Source organism: Podarcis melisellensis, assembly GCF_964234715.1.
Source record: "Podarcis melisellensis genome assembly, chromosome: 10".
NCBI classification, from domain to species: Eukaryota; Metazoa; Chordata; class Lepidosauria; order Squamata; family Lacertidae; genus Podarcis; species Podarcis melisellensis.
In genome coordinates this window covers 52,146,223-52,152,472 of record NC_138542.1, presented here as the reverse complement: position 1 = coordinate 52,152,472, position 6,250 = coordinate 52,146,223, and positions in this window count along the sequence as shown.

The following is a 6,250-nucleotide window of genomic DNA, read 5'->3' as shown; positions in this document are numbered from 1 at the left end:
CAAATGGATTATTGGCAATGGATTTTTGTCATTCATTGGATTTTCCTTGAAAAGGGGGAAATCAAGGTTTAAAGGGGGGGAGATATGGGCAAGCACTTGGATGCCTACAACATTGTGTGGACACTGCAAAAAACAACAACTTGCATGCATGAGAATCCCATAATAAATACCTGTCTGGAAGCATAACCCCCAGAGAAGCTTAACATACAGTTTGGGGGTTTATTTGGGGAGCAGCTGAAAGAAATGTTTCCCCAAACTGGTTATTTGCACATCCTTGTGGATTGGAGTCCATAGAGAACTATTACAGAACATGTTGTTCAAAGATGGCAGTAAATATATCACATTAGAGATGCTGAAAGTAAAGTTTGCAAAGATAACAGCAATTGCCTTTATATGTTTAAAGTTTGCAAAGATAACAGCAATTGCCTTTATATGTTTAATGCTGATAGATTGAATCAAAATTTACCATTTAAGCTTTTTCAGATGAATGTGAATTGTCTCCCTTTTTTCCCTATACCACTTTAGTAACACAGGGGTTGTTGCAAATACACTGCTTTCTTTCACGACCTTTGTATAGGCACCATACCAGACATGACCTTGCCCATACCAGAAAATAAAAAAGCATAGGAAGGTTTTATGTGTTTAAATAAAAGAAATATCCATAAGTCTGGCAGGGTATGCTGAGATTCTCCGTAATTTGTGGAGAATGAGTGGAGTGAGTTTGTCAGTTTGAAAATCAAGCATGCATTTCCTTCTTCCCATGTATTCAAATTTGCTGGTGCGAACGACAACCAGTACTATTTTTCTAGAAAAAGAGGTGCCAGAATTCACCATGAACACCTCCCTTGTTCTCTTATAATGGCAGTGGCACCCACTGGAGAGGTGCTGGAACTGAGTTCCTCGTGAAAAAAAGCCCTCTTATGGGAGAAGTCTCTGAAGAGCTCAGCATTGGTCTCAGCGCTGAGGCAGCAGCTCTGTTCCCCTGGCATTCTTCCGTCCAAGCAAGAATTAAAAGAATTCTTCCACCTAAGCTGATGGCTAGCTGAGGGATGAGTGGACATCTTTCTCAAGGATGGGCTGCTTTCAGCTGCCATTTCAGGCTGGACCTGTTACGCCCACTTCAATGCCTTTTAAGACTCTGTGTATATTACATGGCTTGTACTTTACAACAGAGACATGGTGAAAAGATGCCAGAGGGCAAAGGCAAGTCTTCCAAAAAACTGACCAATTGGTTAGACAAAGCGACATCACATAATCAAGTCAGCCCTGAAGACTCGCAAGCGAATGCAAACGATATAGGAGCAGGAGTTGCTCACTCCCCATCTTGATCTTCATGCAGATCTGTTCTCCTTTGGCTTATATTCCATATTCATCATGTTATCTTAGTGCTAGGCAAGTTATTTCAGTTTACAGTAACTTAAAATGTATAGAATATTTTAATATATTCATTTTTGTAAAGATTTTTCTAGTGTTTGTAAACACATTCTAATCTTGGAAACTATCCCCTGATGATATGCAAATTGCTCAACTGGTCAAATCTGTTATGAAAAACAAACTTAGTGTAAATGCACTACTCTTAGTTTCTCGTGGGCATGGGAACGTTAAATCTGTAGATATTTTGAATGTTTACAAGAGTCTTTACATGTTAAAGTCCTCCATGATGTATGCTTCATTTTTTTTTAAAAAAAGAAAACTGTATGCTTTGTTGTGGCATATTCATGCTATTTTGCACTAATAAGAATTTAACTTTGTAACATTTTTGTGTTGTTTCCAGAAAATTTCTGTAGTGGTCTAAAGTTAAAGCAAATTTGCACATATTTGCATGCTTCTGTGGCGTACATTTTCTTTTCCCATTAATTTGCTCAATGGCTTGTTTTTGCCTTAGTTTTTATATCCTAATAGTGTTGTTTAATATACTTTTACCTTGATCATCTTATCACTAATGTGCCAGCCGCTTCAGGCTCATTCACTTTTTTCCTACAAGGGAGTAGAGAAAAAACAGCATGTGCACTGCAAAAAAAGACACCAGGACAATGTTCATCTATGGCAGAGTACATGGCTAGGTATATTCACCCTACACCTTTGTAGCAAAAATGTTGTGCGTGAAGCGATCCTTAATAGGAATGTTAATCTGTTCCTAAACACACAAGTGTACTAAATAGAGGCAGTTGGATGCCGTTTTATACATAAATAGTTATTTACCAAATTATAGAGTAAAATAGCTGAAATATGCCAGTATGCTTAGTCAACCTTCACCAGCCTGGTGCCTCCACAGCTGTGCAGCGTCTGATGGGAGTTGTAGTCCAAAACATTTGGAAGTCACCAAGTTGTCAAAGGTTGCACTAGGTGAATATAGCGTAAGGCACAATCCAACAGGGACATGGCTTTGTGAACAGCTGTGCTATTTACATTCATTTGGATGGGCCCTGTGCAGGTTCCTATGGATTGCATCCTTTGGCATTTAAATAAGATTATTTTGTTTTGAAACCTGGCTAAATGCAAATGTGCAATAAAGTGAAAATTTTGCACTTCCAATTTTTTTCTATCAATGCCTAATAAATTAAAGATGGGAAGTACTCGATCTACAAGATCAGTTTTAAAGTGGATAGGGTAATGCTAGTGGTTTGCAATCATTCCTTGTTCACTCTAACAGGACTTCTTTGAGGAAGGCTGCTAGTAGTCCATTTTGAAATGGGGAAACTGAAGGTGAGAGATTGTGACTTGCCCAAAGTCCGTGCAAAACCCAACTCATCTAGCTTCATCCCTAGCAACGACTAACACGGTAAGGAAAAGAGACTTGGTCACACGACCACCAAGAGATTCAGTACATCAGAACTTGTGGCCTTTCCTTTAACAGTAGAATACTATCTTCACAGTAGATATGTTGGCACAGTGTAAGTACTGCAGCACAATCAATAGTGCCATGAAAGACCAATGGCAAACATTTCTTAAGTGTTCTTGAATTGATAAAAAATTAAGTAGCACTTTCTGTTGGCTACTCCCTAAAGAAGGGGGGGTTTACATCAATTGTGACTATGATAATGAGAGATGTCAATTGATTAATATAAGGCTTGGTGTATTTTATATATCAAGCTAAACATGCCAGGCCACTCTTATAACTGCACACCCAGTTAAATGGGTTATACATCAAGTTCATCAATAGAACTTTACATGTTCAGTTTTTATGTTGGAAAGGTATCAGTCATGGAACTTTATAATACTGTGTCAGTTTTGTTTTCCTAAGGTGTGCAGGGTGAAATGAATGAGCATTTCATTCAAGTTACACACCCTTTCTAAAATTATCCCCAATTCAGAAAAAGTATGTGAAGCTGCCGTAAGATTCTGAATATCTTTGGTAATTAAAATTATACAAGCTACACAATGAGTACAGAATATCTTGGGACCTAAGATAAGACTTAGGTTGTTCTTAACTAGTGCTGTGAAATCTAAACTTCAGGAAACGTTTAAGGTCAGAGGGTTATATCCAACAGTCGTTGCGCTTGTGTAGCAAATTCCACTCTTGCGGCGGAACATTTTCTCCCCTCTCCCCGTGTACGCCTGAATCTGCTCTTGGGTTTCCTTCAGGGCCCCAGAACAGATTTGAGAGGTGCAGGGTCACGGGGATGGGAGAATTTCCATTGCATGAGTGGATGTCCTTCCACAGTTGGAGTGACTTCACTGAATTCAACCCAGTCTTCAAAGCTAAAGGAAGGCCTTCATAGTGAAATAAATGCTATTGCCAGAACCTTAGTTCTTCCCTGAATTGTCATAGACAAGCAATGTGCTTCCCTCCTCCTTGGTCACCACACACTACTTCCAACTCTGGATTGGATCTAGAGCTGCCATAGGATTGTAAAGAAACTTTTCATATTAAGGGGGGGGGTCTAAACAATTGTGTATTTTTTTTATTAAAAAACTTTTTTAAGGGAGGCAAGCCGTGGCAGAATGTGAGAAATTTTGTGTGGCTACTTGGCTACGAATAACTTTTGATTGTAGATACATTACTTAACAATATGATCTGTTGAGTATATCTGTGAGTATCTTTGCACTTTGAGTTCATGTTTCTGCACTTGTTTTTAAGGGTATGTCATGACTACCAAAGGTAAATTTGTGGCAGTGTTAATCCAGACATGATTTTCAGTGTAAGTGTGCTTATGCCAATAGGATCTTATATAATTTATCATACGTCTACAGTCTTCCCCTATATACATGAGATTAGTAACATGCTTATCGGTTTTCTGTAGCTACCCCCCACCCCAATTGTATAACTATTTTTGTGGCCTGTTTCTGTCAATAGCACTTAAAATGTATAAATCCCACTTTAAATTTTATATTTGAGGCCTATTCTGTGTAGCGTAAATATCTAATCAATATATTTGGATATCTGACCCATTAAAATTTCACTGAAAATATAAATTAAATCAGGCTGTTTGAGAAACTGGTGGATGCTCTTTTTGTTTGCATTTGTTAAAATGTATGTGTGACATATTGTATAAATCTGAATCCATCTTATAGCAACTTCAAGGAATAATGGACTTTTGTATGAAAATTATAAGTAGAAACATCCGTGCTATTTATGACATACTACATCCATTTAACTTAAGATGTTTTGTGACAATGAATATATAGCTATGTGAACAATTAACTGGCCAGATTTGCATGATTATATCTTGACTTAATAAGCCACAATATGAAAAAGACTTTTGGTTGCACATGTAAGCCCTTTGGATTTTGGGTAGTCAGAATCGGAAGCCTCTTATTAACCATAGTTCCCTATTTTGTCTGAACTAGGAAACTATGGTAACCAACTTCAGAAGAAGCCAGAATATTAAACCACTACTTGAAGTTGGTTTATTATTCTCACATGTTCCAAAAGAGGCAACGATAATTTCCCAGTGTGGAAACAACGGGGAAACTGTGGTTGAATAGAGGCTTCCTGGTTGGAAAGTGCTGTCAAAAGGCTATCTTTGTTTCTTGAGGCAAGATACATTTACATGAATGCGGCCATTATTATGTATGATTTATAGCAATATTTGACCATAGTTTCGAAGTAGAGTACATCAGCAAGCCATAAACTTTAACAAAAAATGGTGTCAGTTAACTGGAATGTTGAGGATATGGTTAAAGCCAGCTAGTTACTGTCTTATGGCTGAAATAGTCTCTACAAAGAAATCCAGTATTTTGTACAACAAAAGTAGCATTGTTCTTTGTAATAATAAAGTGATTTGTCCTAATAATCATGTTTACTGGTACACTTTTTAAAAAGTGGTTTTCTGGAGTTAAGAACCAAAAGCTCAGGGGGCCACTACTGAAAAGGCTGCCTCTTGAGCTGATGCCCTCCAAACCTGTGAAGGGGGTACACAAAGGGGCCCATGACTGCAGGGTCTGGGTTGGTTCGTAACATGATTAGGTGGCACCTTAATATATTTCTCATCTTCCATATTAGAACTCAGTGTAGCATATTGGGACTACCAGACCCATTTAGTGTTACTGTATTGCGAGTGGCGTAGCATGTGCCTTCTGGACTCCAAGACAGTGAAATTCTACTGAATGGTCACTGTGCAAGTATTTCACAGGTGGGGATAGAAATGACTATACTACATCACTTTTACATGTCCCTTCAGTATAGTATTATCCCCTCCAGTGTCCTGCTACAAATAAGCACTAACAAAACAGCAACACTGATAGTAATGGTGTGTAACGTAAACTGTTTTGAGGTTTTTTACAATCAAGTGGTGTATAAATTTTATGAAATAAGTAATACAGTGGTAAAGGTAAAGGGACCCCTGATTATTGGGTCCAGTCGTGACCGACTGGGGTTTTGACGCTCATCTCGCTTTATTGCCCGAGAGAGCCAGCGTACAGCTTCTGGGTCATGTGGCCAGCATGACTAAGCCACTTCTGGAGAACCAGAGCAGTGCACAGAAATGCCATTTACCTTCCCGCTGGAGCGGTACCTATTTATCTACTTGCACTTTGATGTGCTTTCGAACTGCTAGGTTGGCAGGAGCAGGGACTGAGCAACAGGAGCTCACCCTGTGGCGGGGATTTGAACCGCCAACCTTCTGATCGGCAAGTCCTAGGCTCTGTGGTTTAACCCACAGCGCCACCTGCGTCCCCAATACTGTACTCAACTGCACAGTTAATAAACCAGTTGGAATCCATTGATAATTAGATTGGGGAGATGTTTTATAAACATTGAGTTAATTTGTTTCCTTGCTGCATTATTCTCTTTTCAGCCAACTTGAAT